Here is an 18716-nt window from a genome sequence, read left to right as displayed (position 1 = left end):
GATGAGCTAGAAAGAACTCTGGTTTTTGCCAGACTGGTAGATTTTGTGCTGTTGTTGTGAGTCAGGAAAAAAAAAACCCTAATTCTTTTACAATACTTGTAAAGGAGATGTGTAGCTGCTAGAACAGAGATTACAGATTCACAGGCCTGTAGCTATGGTGGGGCCTCCTGGGGCCTGGCACCCCAACTTACTACGAAGGCCCCCTGGCTTCTGGACCCCCTTCCCCGCTGCTATGAGTGCCAGGCCAGCCAGCAAGTGCATGGGCTGACCCTGACTTGAACAGCTGCAGTGGGCACTCAGCTGGCTGTCACTCCTTCACTTCCTCACTGGGCACCAGTTGCTTGGCCAAGGAGGTGGAGGCAGCCTGGCAGCCCCGTGCCCGAGATGTGCTGATGAGAGGAGGGGCAGATGAGCAGGTGCCACAGACAGGAAGGATGCTGACCCAGGCCTTCCTTGCTGGTTTCTCACCCAAGGACTAACCCTCCTAACTGCGCATCAACCCCCGCCCTGAAGGCACCCCGACTTCTGCCCTGGCTGCAGCCACAGTGTTTTTCCCATGCAGGGATGAGGGGAAAGTCACCAAGGGAGCCCCTTGGATGGACAGCTGGCCTCACCTCTCCTGACCATACTAGTGCTCCTCAGCAATGGACATGATCCAGCCCAGATGCAAGAAGTTCCTGAAGTCCCTTCAAGTGCCCCAGGGAGAGCTGGGAGTGGGCAGGAGCCAGGCGGAGAGTGTCAGGCTGATGGGCTCCAAATGGGGAAGGTGAAGACCACTCACCTCCGGAGAAGGACTGGGATAGCACCTTGGCTGTGAAGCCTCCTAAAAATTTTAAATGCCCCCCCGTAAAAAAATATCCTGGCTACAGGCCTGCAAATTCATAAGGCACCAGTTAAAGTGAAGAACAACTAAGGAAAAACTGATGTGTCAGAGACCTGCGTCATACAGAAGTTGTCCTTTTCAAGCTATGGTTTGCAAGCTATGGTGTTCAGGGTCAGTGTCTGTAATCAAGGCTGTGAAGTGCTGCCCAATGAATGAACAGTGGAAACTATCTCTAGCAAGATTTGCCAATGTTCTTTCTTCCTTTCCATCTTTCTGCACTTGTCCAATGGGAAATCATTTGCTGAAATGACCTTTTCCATGTCTTTAACTCTAGCCTAGCTCAGCATGTAGACAATAAGGCTATCCTCTGTCAAAATAGCCTCCTGCTAGGCTTTTGCAGATCTGAAATTGGAGAGGAAACCTTGTGCACATTAACATGGTAAGTTGGCTCATGCCTGGCACTCTCAGAAAACATTGGTCTGTATCCTAATCCTCCAATGAGCAAAGTGTGAAGTTTTCCTCCTGTTTAGAGAGCCTTCTTCCAAAGGAAGAGCCAGTTAAATTGGAGGAGGATTCCTGGCTGGCAGAAGTTCCTTCCAGCCAAAGGTAGGATGTGTGTCATTATGTAGAACTGGGGCTTATTGGGTCTGTCCAGATCTTGCCTATCATCTTGCAGGAGCACCATGGGCAGGTGTTGTTCAGTCTTTCCATCCTTTTCCTGGTGAGAGCATTTGGCCATCCATTGCCCTTTCTATGGATAACCTCTGGCTAAAAGGAGGCCGTAGATGTGGGCGTATGCTGATGGCACAGATTATGCCTGTATGGTGGCACAGAGTATCTCATCTTTCTATATCCCCTGCATCCAGGTATTTCTAAAAAAGGAAAAACTAAAGCCTCCCACATTGTATGTTTCCAAGGCTGCAGTTGTGTACTAGGCAGACATTTCCACTGAGCTATGAATTAAGAGGCACTGGGTGAATATTTGTATCTTGGGGCTCACCTCTGTCCCAGGAATGAGAAACTGAACATTTCCATTCTTAACCCTCTGGGAACTTAACAGTGAGGATGTTTCTTCCTCCAGCCCATCACCTTCATTATCTCAGTGTGGGAGAGAACCCTCCATGACCAGAAGCAAGGCTGGAAGGATAGGCAGTGTCACACACAGGAGACAGTGTAGAGGTTTCCTTCCACTTGCATTTCCCAGGAACTCTGTAAAGTATGCAAATGAAACTTGTCATTTGGGTTGGAAATAAGGGAGAGAGAGAGAGAAGGAGGCAGAGGAGGCTGGGTTGAATTAATTCACGTCCTTTCAGCTACTTTGTGTTCCAGGAAACAAGTTCATCCTTCTGGAAGACTGGTAATCCCCCCCCCCCCATTTTATGCAGAGAATAAAAAAACCCATAATGGGTAGTGTCCATTGCAAGCTGAACATTCAATATGTTTTCATGGAAATATGCTTGTCAGATCCTTACCAGCCTCTGACCTTTCCTGTATAAATAGAGGTGGAAATCGCAACAAAGCAAGCACTGGAGAGAAAACAGCTTTGCTGTCACCCTCCCTTTGGTGGAGCTTGAATCTGCTTTCCAGTCCTGGTGAAATAGAAACCTTGGCTGTTGTCAGTTGCAGTTAATGCTGCAGCCAGCCATAATGTTTGCCATAGGGTTGCCAACAACCTGGAGGAAAAAATAAACATCCTGTCTCTTAATAGAGGCTTAATGTGCGGAAATGGCATGGTGAATCTTGGCACGGGAGTAATATCATTGGCTAAATAACATCGCATTAAGCCTCTGTTAAAGGAGCGGGACACCTTTTTACCAGGCTGTTGGCAATCCTAGCTTGGCATCACAGGTGGAAGGTTTTGTTTGACACTTTGGACTGGGAGCATGTGATCCCACAGTTTTTTTTTGTTTCTTAACAATGGTTAAGTGGGCTCTTACATTACATTTGCACTGACCAGTCCTTAGTGTCAAAGGCACTGCAGTCCTAAGGACACTTTCTTAGGAGTAAGCCTCATTGAACAAAACAGCACTGAGTAGAAGAAGAAGAGGAGAAGAAGAGATTGGATTTATACCCCGCCCTTCACTTGGAGTCTCAGAGCGGCTTACAAACTCCTTTCCTTTCCCCTCCCCACAACAGACACCCTGTGAGGTGGGTGGGGCTGCGAGAACTCTGACACAAACTGCTCTTTTTCAAGGACAGCTGTGCCAGAGCTTGTGACTGACCCAAGGTCACATCAGCAGGTGGAAGTGGAGGAGTGGGGAATCAAACCCGGTTCTCCCAGATTAGAGTCCGCACACTTAATCACTACACCAAACTGTTTAGGTCTACTAACCAGGTCACTCAATTCTACGTGCTCCCAGAATACCTCTGGGTACCCAGTGTTGGGATTAACATGTAACTGGAGTTAATTTTCCTTCCAGGCAGTGGGATGTTTAATGTTGGCTTGATGCATCTAGCTGCAGGTACACCATGTGGTTCTTGGAAAATAATCAAGGAAGACTAGATTCTCTGGAACAAGATTTGATGAGTGGCGTACTTCCTTTGTTCCTGCATTTCTCTGTTTTGTTTACTAATGGAATTATTGTACACAAAGGGGAAAAAACGCTGAATCTGTATGTTTAAAAAAATCCAGAAGGAAACGGAGAAAAGGTTGACTACAGGTCAGGCACTCAGAAAGGGACAAGATCTCTTAAGGAAGAGAACAGAGGCCCCTTCTGCACTATTAAGTCGATCAAGGCTAGGAACCCTACCCAGCCAAAAAATGGTCTGGCAGTCTTCTGGCACCTGGCCAGTTTTACGTTTGAAGAGTAGAGCTGTCTGAATGCAGTACATGGGTGGGGTGGGGATGGTCTTCTTGCCCAGTGGATTGTTAGTTGCTATGGACTGTATCAGTGGGATGCTTATCCCTTCTTAATTCAACGTCGTTTCTCCTTGTATCATAGTTTGCCTGAGAATTGTGCTCCTGTCTACTTTGGCAAACATGTTTACTATCATAACGTAAACTGGTTAAGCCAAATGTTCAACAGTTTGCTGCCTGACGTCTAAAGGATATACATATATTTGCAGTGTTATCACCTGTGTAGGTTTTCAAGCTCCTGGATCCACTTTCCCTTGATAGATCTTTTCCAGTTGTTCCTTAAAATCAGATTGCCAAATCACTGATCAAGCATTACTGGGACTGGAACCTGGTTTGTGTGACATTCTCCTTCAGTGGAGGGGGGGAGTCATCCAGGAACTGGTTAGGTCACCCTTCTGCTCACTCAGATAGGGCTATTCAAATTTTTATATGGCCCTTGTTGAAGAGATCTCAGACTGACCGTGCAGTTCTGGATAGCCCTACTGCTCAGTAGGATGCTTGTGCTCTGTTCAAGTGTCATTAAAAGAAATTAGGTAAGAAATCCAAACCGAGGCATCCTGATCTGAAAATAGTTTTAAACTGTTTGTGGCAGCAGGAACAGGGTAGCCTGGTGCAATGGATGGGGAGCAGATTGGCACTAGCATGAATGCTGCAGCAGCAGAGGAACAAAAAAAGGCACTATGAAGTCTGGGAAGACCAAGCTGCGGGAAAAGCAGCTTCCCCTACCCGAGGCATTGGGCGGCAGGACTGTGGCGACTTGGACCACCAGGAGGCGGCTTCCAATGAGCGGCGAAGTGCGCCTTTGGAGTCTTCACCCCCACACCCGAGGCTTCAGGAAGTGGGAGGAAAACGGTGGGGAGCATGGCTCCCGGGGAACTCCAAGGCAGGCACAAGGGTTGAGTGGTCCGGGGCTCTGGGCAAAAGCTCCCCCACCCAGCGCAACAAGAGGAAGGCAGCCAACAAGACTGAAGCCAGCAGAGGGAAGGCAGCAAAGTGCCACAGAGAAACCTTGGGCCAGCATGCCCTTCTGGTGAGATAAACCCTTTGCCAGAAAGGGGCCTGGGAGATGCGGTGGCCCCATCACCAGGCCTGGTGGATGGGGTTCAGGGGGCAATTGGACTTGGTCACCCCTGGGAACAAACGAGCCCCTTCCAACAAGTTTTCCCAGGTCCCCAGCCTGGATACAACATGCCCCCCGGCATAGTGCAGGGCCCCTTTTCCTCAGCCCTACAGGGCTCAAATTAGTGGTGGCTGATGATGTTTCTTGGGCATTCCCGATGGCATGGGCCCCCCTACAATGGTTGCGGGGGCTGCATCTAACACCTCGGCATGGATATCGCACAGCTAGAGAGACATTCAGGTGGGAAAACAGGAGGGAGAGGCATCCCCCAATCATTCCAGGGACTCACATGGGTCAGCATCCCCTCCTCCCCCCAGCAAGTGTATGATGGTAGAGGACATGACAGGACACCTGAGTGTCCAGTTGACATTGACAGGGAGGTTGTGTGGAGGCACGTGGCTGCACTGGACGAATACAAATCCCCTGGGCCAGATGGTGTGCACCCAAGAGTGCTCAAAGAACTTTCTAATGAACTTGCAGAGCCTCTACCCATCATCTTCAAGGCCTCCTGGAGGACTGGAGAGGTGCTACAAGATTCGAGAAGAGCAAATGTTATCCCAATCTTTAAGAAAGGGAAGAAGGATGACCCGGGGAACTACAGGTCTGACAGTCTGACTTCTGTTGTTGGGAAGATATTAGAGCAGATTTTAAAGGGATTGATCTGTAAGCATCTGAAGGACCACTTAGTGATCTGGGGAGGTCAGCATCATTTTGTCCCCAACAGATCTTGTTAGACCAACCTGATTTCCTTCTTTGATCATGTGACGAGTTTACTGGATCGTGTGAACTCTGTTGATGTGATTTACCTGGATTTCAGTAAAGCTTTTGATAAGGTTCCCCATGACATTCTGATGGGCAAACTGGAAGACTGTGGACTGGACTATAGGACAGTTCGGTGGATAGGGAACTGGTTAGAGGGCCGCACCAAAGAATGGTGGTCAATGGTGTTTCATCAGATTGGAGGGAGGTGTCTAGTGGGGTGCCGCAGGGGTCGGTTTTGGGCCCAGTATTTTTCAATATTTGTATCAATGATCTGGATGAAGGGGTAGAAGGGCTACTCATTAAATTTGCTGATGATACCAAATTGGGAGGAGTAGCAGACACCCGATACAGTTAAAATTCAACAAGACCGGAATACTCTGGAGAAGTGGGCAGTTGCAAACAGGATGCAATTCAACAAAGATAAATGCACAGTATTACATCTGGGCCACAAAAATGTCAAATACAAATACTGGATGGGGGATACGTTTCTAGGGAGTAGTGTATGCAAAAGAGATCTTGGGGTAAGGGTGGACTGTAAACTAAATATGAGCAGTCAGTGTGATGTGGTGGCAAAGAAGGCAAATTCAGTCTTGGGTTGTATTAAAAGGGCCATAGCATCGAAATCACAGGAGGTCATAGCCCCTCTGTATACTTTATTAGATTAGATTTATATACCGCCCTCCTCAGTGGGCTCAGGGCAGTGTACAACAATTAGATACACAATTAACACAGTATTAAAATAACAATTTACACATAAAATCATAAAATATTGTATAATTATAAAAGTTGTCAGATGACTAATCAGAACAGGCCTAGTGGACAATTGGCCTGAAAAAATTGGGCAGAAAAAGTTAGGGCCAGAAAAGCTGGAGGGAGGGAGAGGAGGGAAGTCCGCTGCCTCAACCAAATGCCTGGTGGAAGAGCTCCATCTTGCAGGCCCTGCAGAACTGCAGTAAGTCCTGCAGGGCCCTGATCTCACATGGGAGCTCATTCCACCAGGCAGGGGCCAGGGCTGCAAAAGCCCTGGCCCTTCGTTGAGGCTAGCCGGACGTCCCTGGGGCCGGGAACCACTAACAGATCTTGACTTGTGGACCTCAGTACCCTCTGGGGCTCATATGAGGAGAGGCGGTCTCGCGGGTATGTTGCCCCCTGGCCGTATAGGGCTTTAAAGGTAAGCACCAGCACCTTGAAACTGATCCGGAATTCAATAGGCAGCCAGTGCAGTTCGCGCAGCCCTGGGTGGATATGAGCCTGCACAGGTGTCGCCGTCAACACCCTCGTGGCTGCATTCTGCACTAGCTGCAACTTTTGGAGCAGAGTCAAGGGCAGCCCCACGTAGAGAGAGTTACAATAATCCAGTCTGGAAGTAACCATTGCATGGGTCACTGTAGCTAGGTCCTGGGGAGCAAGATATGGGGCTGTCTGATCTGCCTCAGATAGAAAAAGGCAGACCTGGCAGTGGTGGTGACCTGGACCGCCATAGAGGGGGAGGTATCCAGGAAACACCCCCAGACTCTTCACACTCGACACAGGCACCAATGGAGCCCTGTCAAAGGTTGGGAGCCTGATCCCCTGATCCAATACCCTGCGACTCAGGCCTGTAACGCCTCATTGAGATGTCCTGGGGCCGTGTTCGGATGGCTGTCCATCAGTAGATCAAGCTGGGTGTCATCTGCATACTGATGACAGCCTAGCCCATATCTCTGGATAATCTGGGCAAGGAGGCGCATATAGATATTAGCATGGGGAAGAGGATCGCTCCCTGCGGAACACCGCATACTAGTGGGTTAACATCTTATGGTCAACCTATTGAACGCTACCGACAGATCGAGAAGAATCAGCAGCGCCTAACCACCTCGATCCAGATGTCTTGGGAGATCATCCACCAGGGCGACCAGCACCGTCTCTGACCCATGGGCAGGGTGAAAGTCAAACTGGAAGGGATCCAGGACCTTAGCCTCATCCAAGAACACCTGAAGCTGTGTTGCCACTGCCCTCTCTACCACTTTACCCAGGAATAGTAGATTAGGCACTGGGCGCTAGTTATTAAGGATTGTTGGGAAGTTTGAGGCCTCCAAAAGCAATCACGGCTCATTCAACCAGGGCAGCTGATCTCTTCAGTGGGAGAGAAGTCATCCACTCCCCCCCCCAAAAAAAGATATAGAGTAAGAAGGAACGTAAGGCTGAGACTGTAGGGACTCTAGCGCACGCTTGACTATAAGGTGGAGTGTACACTCAGACAGGAGGTGCAAGGCTTGGACATGACTGGAGGGTCAGCCTGAGCTCTCTCCAGTAGGGGCCAGACAAAAATGTTAATATCCCTATCTGAGTGAGCAGAGGCATGACCTAATCAGTTCTTGGATGACTTCTCCTCCACTGAAGAGAAGGAACCTTCAGATAAGAACCAATGTTAAGGCCTTATTTTCAACTATAATAGCAAAAAAGAGAAAATTGACTCTGCCCAAAAACCAAATATATTCTTGGAACAGCAACAAACAGCGTCTAAGGATAAAGGAAAAACAGTGGACAGTATACAAGCAGAAAAGAGCAATCATAAGTCTGAAGACAGCATATCTATTCCTGACAGTTCCTCTGAAGAATCTGACTCTGAAAAAGGAGAGGCAGTTCCTAAAACTCTTAAAGTCCAACTGAAATATTATAAAAATAAGTACAGGAGATAATTAATGCATGTAATGAAATTCTGAAAGGTTATTTTGTATTTGAAACTATGATGTACTCAATTTGGCTAAAATGGGCTTTTTTTAGTTTTATTAATCTTAAAATAGGGCAGCCAGTTTTATTCCTGTACTCTTTTCTTCTATATCGATAATAGTAGGAACGACTATTAAGAATCTTGTAGGTATGATTATCCTTGCCTTATCTTTATATGTTATTGGTTAGCGTTATAGTATCCCATTTTTCCCTTTGTAGTTTTTGTAGTCTTGAAGTAATAAAACAATAAAAAATTAAAAAAGAAAAAAGAACCAATGTTTAAGTCTGTACGCTAGCCTGTATATCTCCTTGCCTCCTTTGCTAGAGGGAAAATTGCTCTCTGTGAGACTAACAGTCATAGACTCTCTAACAACGAACCAGTTCAGATGTAATAGCAAATGATGGTTTGGGCTGATGTGAATGAACACCTTTCCCTCTCCTTTTTTGTTTCATGAATATCATAGTTTTCAGTTTCATATAAACCAGTAAACAGTTTCAAACAAACCAGTGCCCTTCGGACTAAAACTGGAGACTAATTCAAATGTGCTCTGCCACAAAAGAGAGGGAATTGGCATATGCATGGTGACATGGGGAGTTGCGCTAAATTTGGTGACATATTTTAACATGGAAAGGAGGAAAGATCAGATTTTTATGTTTAGACTGCAGAATTGTTGGTCTTGAGAATCCTGGCTGTGATTTGTAGCTCACCTGGTTCCAACAGAATGCTTAAAATATTCAACAGTACCTGCTTTTTAGGTGGGCTTTTATGATGGGTTTTTCTAACAGGTGGATAAAAATCAATGGTTGTAAAAAAAACCCCACAAAAATTGGGTTTTTTTTATTTAGATCAGATTTTTATTTATTTATTATTCAGATTTGTACCCCGCCCTCCCTCGTAGGGCTCAGGGCGGCTTACAGGGCAAGATATAAACAACAATACAAAAATAACAGTATATCTGCATTATAAAAACATTATATACAATTTTAAACCCATCCTATATCACATAAAGTGCTCGGTGATAACTGACTTCAAAACCCAAGATGGCGGGACAGTTCCGAACAGTTCCTAGGAGACAGTCTATAGCGTCATGATGTTCCAGATCTTCTCAGGGCCTTTCTCTGGGCCTCTTCCAATCCCCCCCAAGATGTTACCACAATAGGGGGGGAAGCGGCCCCTACTCGAAAGCCTGGTGGAAGAGCTCCGTCTTACAGGCCCTGCAGAACTGCATCAAATCCCGCAGGGCCCGGATCTCCCCCGGGAGCTAATTCCACCAGGTAGGGGCCGCTACCGAAAAAGCCCTGGCCCTTGTGGCGGCCAATTTTGCATCCCTGGGGCCCGGAATAGTTAGCAGGTTTTGGACCCCAGACCGTAGTGCCCTTGGGGGAACATACGGGGAAAGGCGGTACCTCAGGTAGGTTGGACCCAGACCATATAGGGCTTTATAGGTCATAACCAGCACTTTGAAGCGAATCCGGTACGCTATTGGCAACCAGTGCAGCGCTTTCAGCACAGGCTGTATGTGGTCCCTTCTAGAGAGACCCATTAACAGCCTGGCCGCAGCATTCTGCACCAGTTGCAGCCTCCGAATTTGCGACAAAGGCAGCCCCATGTAGAGAGCGTTGCAGTGGTCTAATCTCGAGGTGACCATCGCATGGATCACTGTGGCCAGGTCATCCCGGTCCAGGTAGGGGGCCAACTGCCGAGCCCGCCGCAGATGGAAAAAGGCGGACTTGACAGTGGCTGCCACCTGGGCCTCCATTGTTAAAGCGGAGTCCAGGTGCACTCCCAAACTCCGGACCCCAGACGCTGGCACCAAAGGTACCCCGTCGAAGGCAGTTGGCCCCCTACTAAGGAAAAAATCTTTCTACTTAAGATACGTTGTAGTCCAAAGGTTATTCCTTATGAAATATGGATTAGTTTTTAATTGTGCAATATGAGGCTGTATATTCATGCAATGTTCACATTTTTTGGTAAATGAGTATTGTATCATTAATCCATTCACAATGTCATGCTCTCCCAGAGGTTCCTGTAAGATTATTTTGGTCAGTTTTTCTATCCAGAAGATATTATCATAGATGTTGTTTTTGCAGTTCTCAAAACTGTGAATTTGTATCAGTAAACATGCCTCATCTTCACAGCAAAAATGTTCTAAAATAAACATACAGAGTTGAGAAAAAGACCTTAATCCCATTGTTCCTCTGCAAATCTATGTACACAGAATCAGCCCCTTACCTCTTAAAGTGCCACATTTCAAGAAGTTCAATGAATAGAAGATTATTTGGAGTGGAAATAGATCTGCCTATGGAGCAAAGTGTGAGGCGGAAAGGGGAGGCAGTAAAAGTGAAAGTGAAACCTTTTGAACAGAATCCTCCGCAAGTCTCTGGATCTTTGTGTGTATAGCCTGAGGTTTATCATATTATTCTTTCCTTGGAGGAGAAAACCTATAATAGCAGCAGGCCATAAAAGAGACCCAGTTTGAAAATATTTACAGTGTATAACCAAATCAGTAATTTTTGATATTACTGTAAAACTAACCTGAAAGGTTGTTGTTCTAAAAAATGAAACCTTCATCTGGTTGTATTAAGATTATACCAGGAGGAATGTGTCTTTATGTAGAAAACCATGATTTAGATCTAATTTTACTGACTAGTGATTTAAATTGTGATTTAAATCAAATCCACCTTGCTTTTCCAGTTCAGATTTTCAGTGTACTCATACTGTGCTTGCAACTCATACTGTCCCTTCTTCCTTGCTTTCTGGTTGGTAGTCCGCACAGACATAATATGGACTGCAACAAGAAAAAAAAGTATTGCAATTTGGAAATAACTTCCATAAGCATGTTACCCAATCTTATGTGTGTTTACTCAGAAGTATGTTCCATTGAATTCAGTTGGTCTTTTCTCCCAGGCAAGCATACACAGGATCATTACTCAAGCAGAACCTTGCAAATTTGTACATTTTTGATGTGCTATTTTTTCTGATACATTTAGCATTTTTTTCTAGGCACATGGTGGAATTATTTATTTTAAAAGAACAAAGTTGTTATTATATTGTGGCACTAATTTTCCACTTCCTGCATGAACCACCTCCTTATAGACTGCATTTAAATTCTTCTTAGTATTGCTGTTATCACAATTGTACTTTGCATGATGCTATATAATATCAAATGAATGTTGATTTGAGTTATGATACCTTGTTTTGTACACTGGGATTTCATTGTATTGCATACTTTTGAGTTATAGTTTGCTTTTCAACTTTTTACTATTTGATCTGTGGTTCTGCAGTTCTGGTAGTACTGTACTGCCTCACTGATGACATGCCTTCTTCATAATTTCCAGTGTGCCCTTGAAAAAGCTGTTTTATATCACTGCAGATTTGGGAAGTAGCTGTGGTGCAAAGTTCTTCCAGGGTCCACCATATGAAATACTTAGCTTTTCGCTGTGGGCTTTCTCACAACCACCTTTCTCTCTAGTTCTACTTTTCAATAGCACCCTGTTTGCTTTTGGGGGAGGACATTTGCAAATCAATCTGGACTAGGGGTGGGTACAAACTGGGAAAATGTGGTTCAGTTCATGGTTTGTGGATTGAATACGGACTGTAATGGACAAAACCCCAATTTGTATGAACTACACCAGTTCTGTAAGTTCGTGATACAATAGGGCAGCCCCCCCCTGCTAGATACACCAAATTCACAGTACCCTCTACCCGCCTACCAAGTTTGGTGAGGATTGGATTTATGGGGTTTGAGTTACACCCCCTCCAAAGAAGGTGCCCCCAGGAAAGCATTGTCTGGGGAAATGAGGTGGAGGCTCAGGAGTGTGTGGCATGCTAGAGACATCCAACTTGCAACACATCTCCAGATGACTCTCTTCTACGTCCTCTCCTTGTTTGGTGAGGATTGGATTTACGTGGTCCAAGTTATAGCCCCCCAAAGAAGGTGCCCCATACTTCATTGTTTCCAATAGAGGGTTGAAATGCAAAACAAGCAAGGGCAGAAGCCCAGCAGAACAGAAATGCAATCAAAGTCCCTGAGAATCTATCCAGTAGAAACTGAACATGTTTCAACCCAGAGATCTTATCACTGGCCTCAATACCTCCAGTCTCACATAGAAAATAGTTCAGCCAGATTTCTGGAGAGATTTCCTCTTCGCTTTCAAGGTTTCTCTGTTGCCTATTTAAATTATTAAGGGTTTTCCAAACTTATGTTTTGGGCACAGTTATCCAACTTTAGCCACATCAGTCTTGTATATCTTTGCTTTTTCACACTAAATAGCCTCCAATAAACTTGTTTCTGGGAAATATAACCTGAGATATGATTGTGCATACAGCAAGTTTTCATTCTTCAAATGAGTATTGATTTAGACATCTGACATTCACTATCAAACCATTCCATCTTTTCCACCCTCCTTACAGTTGCAACATGTTTCAAAAATGAGATTTGAAATGCTCCCAATAATTTAGCCAGTAATTCACCTAAGTTTTGCCCTGTTTTGTGATTGATAATTTCTCTTTTGATGTTATTTATACTTTCTGTCTACATTCAATATAGGGGTTCCACTTGTTATACCTGAGATATAAGGCCTACCAATTTGATAAGGATTGGAACATACTTCTGGTCCAAACGTTCCGAGGAGATAAGCACTACAAAGCACTACAAAAGATGCCTAGCAAAAAATAACATGTTGAGCCAAAGGCACCGCAGTGTGAATATGTGGATAAAGCACATTACCCTTGGTGATTTGGATGTGAGGGAGTTGATTATGTGGACCACTGCCAAATTGTCACATCATAAGTGGACTGTGTGATCTAAATCATCTCCCCACAGCAAAACCGCCACCAAAATGGGGAAAAAAATCCAAAAATGTAAGACCCCTAGTCAAACCAGCTGAAACCCAATCCCCAGGCCATTCCTCAACACACCAGTGTCTATGGAAATAAACCCCCAAACCATGCAACCCTGCAGCATCAGAGGTGACCTGGAGCTCAGCCTCAAGCTTCAAATCCTTTCTCCAAAAGGAGACTCCATTAAAGGAAGCCAAGAACTGCTGCCAAACCAAGAAATCGTCAGGCATAGCACTATTGATGCACACTCTGTGGTGTGGGAGACGCAGCCCCACCATGGCATCACAGAGCCTCCGCAAAAAGGCTCGTCCTGGGGCAAGCACTTTGCACACAAAGTTGAGATGCCCCACTAGCTGCCGAATATCTTTTAAGGTGGCTTTCCTCTTTGCCAAAAATGAACTAAGATGGACTTGTAAATGCTCCACCTTATCCAGTGGCAGGCAAGATGTCTGGACCACAGTATCCCGTTTTGCACCCCTAGAAACACTAACCTGTGCACAGGGCCCTCAGTTTTTTCATGGGCCAAAGGAACCCCCAGCTCCTTTGCTAATTGCTGAAACCCTACCAAGAGCTGAGTGCATCTGCCCATTCCTTGTGGACCCACAAAAAAGAAAGTCATCGAAATATTGTGTGTCATCTTGAAGACCTGCTTTAGCTTGCAATGCCCATTCAAGGAATGAACTGAAGTACTCAAATGCAGAGCATGACACAGAACATCTCATGGGCAAAGCCCTGTCCATAAAGAACTGACCATCAAAGGAAAATCCTAACAGCTCAAAATCATCAGGGTGCACGGGGAGGAGGCGAAATGCGGACTTAATATCACACTTTGCCAACTCCGCCCCACAACCACAACGTCACACAACACGAACCGCTTGGTCAAATGAAGTGTACCTCACTGTGCACAGGTAAACCAGAATGGCATCATTAACAGATTCATCTCAAGGGTATGAAAGGTGGTAAATCACGTGAAATTCACCAGCAGCCTTCTTAGACACAATCCCAAGAGGGGAAACCCTTAAATGAGGAAGCGGTGGTGAAGAAAATGGGCCCAAAATGTGGCCCTCATCCATTTCCTTTGCAATCTTCCTCCGTACCACCGACTCCATGCCCTTAACTGACTGTAGATTAGAAGCCATAAACGGGGCCCTCAGGCCACGAAAAGGAATGTGAAACCCAACTTTGAAACCCTCTAACAAATACACTCCATCTTCCTTCCTAGGATACCACCGCAGCAAAGCCTCAAGTACCTTCAGCTTTACAGGGCTGGGACCCTTTTCCAGCAGAAGAGAATGAACTGCCTCCCCCTCTCTGTCACGGCCTTCTGTGGGGCTTCCCTCTAGAACACGCAGTGAATGAGCACTTGTGTTTGTAGAGGCACGTTTTCCTACTACAGGCCCCTTGGGAGCAAAATTCCCAACAAAACAAGCAGAGTTGAACCACCTGCCCTGTGGAACTATGGGAAACAGAAGCCACTTGTAAGTGATACACCATGTGCCCACTATGTGAGCGGTCACCGAAGTTGGGCCTAGTTGGAGACATGACTTGAAGCCAAAGATGAGGATGTAGTTGATCCCACGGAAGTGCAGGGTTCAAAGCGGTTCGCATTCGGAATTCCTCATCGTATTGCAGCCATGCTGGGCCAGGGAAACTTGTATAGGCTTTATATATAATGTCCAGATACTGGAACAGCGCCGTGGCCCTCCATGGCTGTGATCGTGAGATCACTCCAGCATAGATAGCATATCTGGGCAACCAATTAGCCCAGGTCCGGTCTACCTTCCTCCTTTTCATAATCTCTTTATCCTTGTCATTGAGCTCCTCTTTATCGTTAGGGAGGTACCGGCTCCGCCCCAGCAGAGACCCAGCTGCAACTGCAGCCCTTCCTCCTTTCTCCTCATGAGGAGGCAAAGGCGGCCCTCCTGGAGCACACCGTCAGCTGCTTCAGGTAGGCTGAATTAAACAAAAAAGATTAACTCGATGAAGCTGCAGCTTATTGACAGAAATGGATGCTATGACGGTCTTATCAGTTAATATTAATGGCCTAAATTCTCAATCTAAGCATTCAAAGACATTTAATTGGTTAAAGAAACAAAGTTTATTTATAATTTGTATGTAAGAGACTCATGTTAAAAGGGTACATGGGAAAATTTTGAAAAATAAGAAATTGGGCAAAGTATATGGAGCCTCATCCGCAGAGAAGAAAAAAGGTGTCGTGATTTACATATCTGATCAGTGTTTAACTGTAATACAAGAGATAAAAGTCCTTGAGGGAAGATATATCCTGTTAAAAATAAGATCTCCAGAAGACAAAATCTTCACATTGGCTTCAATTTATGCCCCCAATAATGCCAAGGAAAAGTTTTATGATTTTTTTTTCAAACACTTCTGGACTTTCAAGAAGGAGAAATTTTAATTTTTGGTGACATGAATGGAGTACTGGATCCAAAGAAGGATTGATCTAAAAAGTCTGCAGGAGGAAAACTACCCAAGAACATTTTTACTTATATGCAAATGCTGAACTTAGAAAATCTATGGAGAACTCTTAATCCTCATTCTAGAGACTACACCTTTTTTTCAGACAGACACCAGCCATACTCAAGAATTGATATGTGCTGGACATTTAAGACTTTACTCACAAATTTGAGATCTATTGAAATCCAGCCAAAAACAATTGCTGACCATAATCCATTATGGCATAGAGAAATGCCTATAAGAAGATGGAGAATGAATGACAATCTCTTCTGGAGGTGAAAGAACAAGAACAGGGCATCAGTATAAATCTTGACTGATGGCAAGTTCATTGGAAAACAAGTAGCTTTTCAGATATCCTGGCCCCAGGCCATTTAGGGTGTTAGAAAGTGGTAACCAGCACTTTGAATTGTGCTCACAAATGAATGGAGAGCTCTGACCAAGAAGGCTATTTCTCAGGTTGCCACCTGTCTATCCTGAGGTGGTGGGGGCACCTGAAGCACAGCCTCTGAAGATGACCAGAGTTCTCACAAGAAGGAGGTCCTTCAGGTATGCTGGTCCCAAGCCTTATAGGCTTTTAAAAGTCAATACCAGGACCTTGAATTGGCCCTGGAAGCAAACTGGGAGCCCATGTAGATGAGCCAAGACTGGAGAGACATGATCCCTAGAGCTGGAAAAATAGGGTTAATTGTCATCAGATATCCAAATGATTTCTTTCCAGCAGTTTAATGAATTCGTTACAGTATGGGAAACAGAACAGAACCCCAGAGAATCTCATAGTACAAATGCCGGGGAGGTTGAGCAATAGTATGCTAATACCAAAAGAACCAGCAGCGCTGTTCTCCCTTTGTCTCTTTGCTGCCAAGGCAGCTTCAGTTCCAAGGCTGTGTTTAAGTGGAAGCTGACTTGAAATGGGTCTAGATAATTTATCTCATCTGACAAAGCCTCTGAGATCCAGGCATGGCCTGACTGTTCTTCCAGCAGCATTCTAGGTAAAGATTCAATATATACGGCTACACATATTGGGACCATGACATGCTCTGTCTGTTGAATAAATATAGAGGACTTGTGCAAGTCAGTGACAGGTCAAGCCATGAAAATAAATGAGGTATCTTGTCATATAGGGTTTGCGTGATTGGTTAGGATATATGGGCTTTTTACTTGATCAAGAGGATTTCATTGTCAAAGGTGGATGGGATACCTTTAGTTTAAGGAGCGTAATAAATAAGCCTCTTGTCATCTACAGTCCATTCTTCAGTTCACCCATATCCTCTTTCTAAATGCTGCTTGTTTCTTGATTTTAACTATTTATTTGAATAGTCCATCTTGGAGTAGTAAGACTTCTTCCAGCCATGAGAGTGGGGGTCATTCTGTCAGAGCAGTGCGGCCTGCCTTCCACATTTTCACCTTGGAAATTAGACAGCTGAAATGGAAGCCCAATGTCCTTTAAAAAGAAAAGAGAAGAGAAGCATACAAAACTGCTGATGAAATATTAATGAGATAGTTCTGCTTTTGCATTTGCACATAAAACACAAACATTCTCTGTCTGCCTGGGGAGATGGCAGATGCAGTTTGCAGTGAACATTTACAAATTATCAGCTCTGTGTGTGTGTGTGTGTCTGTCTGTCTGTCTGTCGGTCGAAAGTAAACAGGAACCCCTCAGGGATATTTTCAGGCAAAGAGCTTTCCCCAGGAATTGTGATGAGAAGCCCACCTTGACTTTGGAGGATGCCCTGAATGCAGTATATGTTTCTGATCAAAGTGAAAATACGAGTGGCTTTGGAGGACGAGAAGAAGAAACATCTGGGGCAAAGCTTCATCTTAGTTCAAAAGACTGTCAGAGCTGTTGGAGGTTGGTTCTCGCTGAGGGTTTAATGGCAGGATCACTGTATATCCGCCATGTGCTATATATCTCTCCTTATATATAATTGAGTTTTCGTCTTCCAACGATCGATGCGCGCCAAAAGGTTGGCCGCATGAACTGCCAGTCAGAAGACGCTGGCCGGGTTGGCTGGCTGCTTTGTACAGTCCCGCCCACATCAGCCCTGGCCAGCATCTTCGGCTCACTCTGCTCTGGTCCTCGGACAGGATGGGACCGTCTGCAGGGTAAGCCAGGGGAAAGCCTCCACAGGTCCTGCGCTGCCTTCCCCTGCCCACCCGGTGAGCCAGATGGACGGGGAAAGCCTCCACAGGCCCCGCCCTCTGCAGTTGTGCCGTGCGGGAGCCTACAGCCGCCCCCACCCCACCTCGCCCCAGTTGGCCACTGCCGCGAGGAGGCTTACTCGGGCCCCCACTCACCCACCGCGGACCGCCTTGCACAGGCTGCCCCCGGCCCACCTTTCCCCCCTCAAACCATGCTGTGGCTGGAGGGGGGGCTGCTCAACCACCCCCTGCTGCACCTGGCCATGTGGGGGCCACCAGCTGCCCCCAACCCACCTTTCCCCACTCAGCTACTGTGCTGAGCGGGGGGAGAAGCCTACTTGGCCCCCCGCTTGCCCGCTGCTACTGCGGGCCGCCTCGCACAGGCTGCCACTCACCCCCGCCCCACCTTTCCCCTCTCAAACCATGCAGGGGGAAGGCCTGCTCAGCCCCCTGCCACATCTGGCTGTGTGGAGGCCGCCATCTGCCCCCAACCCACATTTCCCTGCTCAACCGCTGCGCCGAGCGAGGGGAAAGCCTACTCAGGCCCCCGCTTGCCCGCCGCTGCTGCGGGCCGCCTCCCACCCCGACCCACCTTCCCCCCCTCAAACCATGCTGGGGGGAGGCCTGCTCAGCCCCCCTGCTGCACCTGGCCTTGCGGGGGCCATCATCCCCCAACCCACCTTTCCCTGCTCAACCGCTGCGCTGAGCAAGGTGGAAAGTCTACTCGGGCCCCCGCTCACCCACTGCCACCACGGGCCGGCTTGCACAGGCCACCAACTGCCCCCGCTCCACCTTTCCCCCCTCAAACCATGCCCGGGGGGGAGGCCTGCTCAGCCCCCCTGCACCTGGCCATGCGGGGGCTGCCAGCTGCCCCAACCCCCCTTTCCCCACTCAACCACTGCGCCGAATGGGGGGAAGCCTACTCAGGCCCCCCGCTTGCCCGCCACCACTGCGGGCCGGCTTGCACAGGCCACCACCCGCCCCC

Source organism: Gekko japonicus, unplaced genomic scaffold (genome assembly GCF_001447785.1).
Source record: "Gekko japonicus isolate JY-2015 unplaced genomic scaffold, Gekko_japonicus_V1.1 scaffold824, whole genome shotgun sequence".
In the NCBI taxonomy this organism is placed as follows: domain Eukaryota; kingdom Metazoa; phylum Chordata; class Lepidosauria; order Squamata; family Gekkonidae; genus Gekko; species Gekko japonicus.
Note: the sequence above shows the minus strand (reverse complement) of the source record.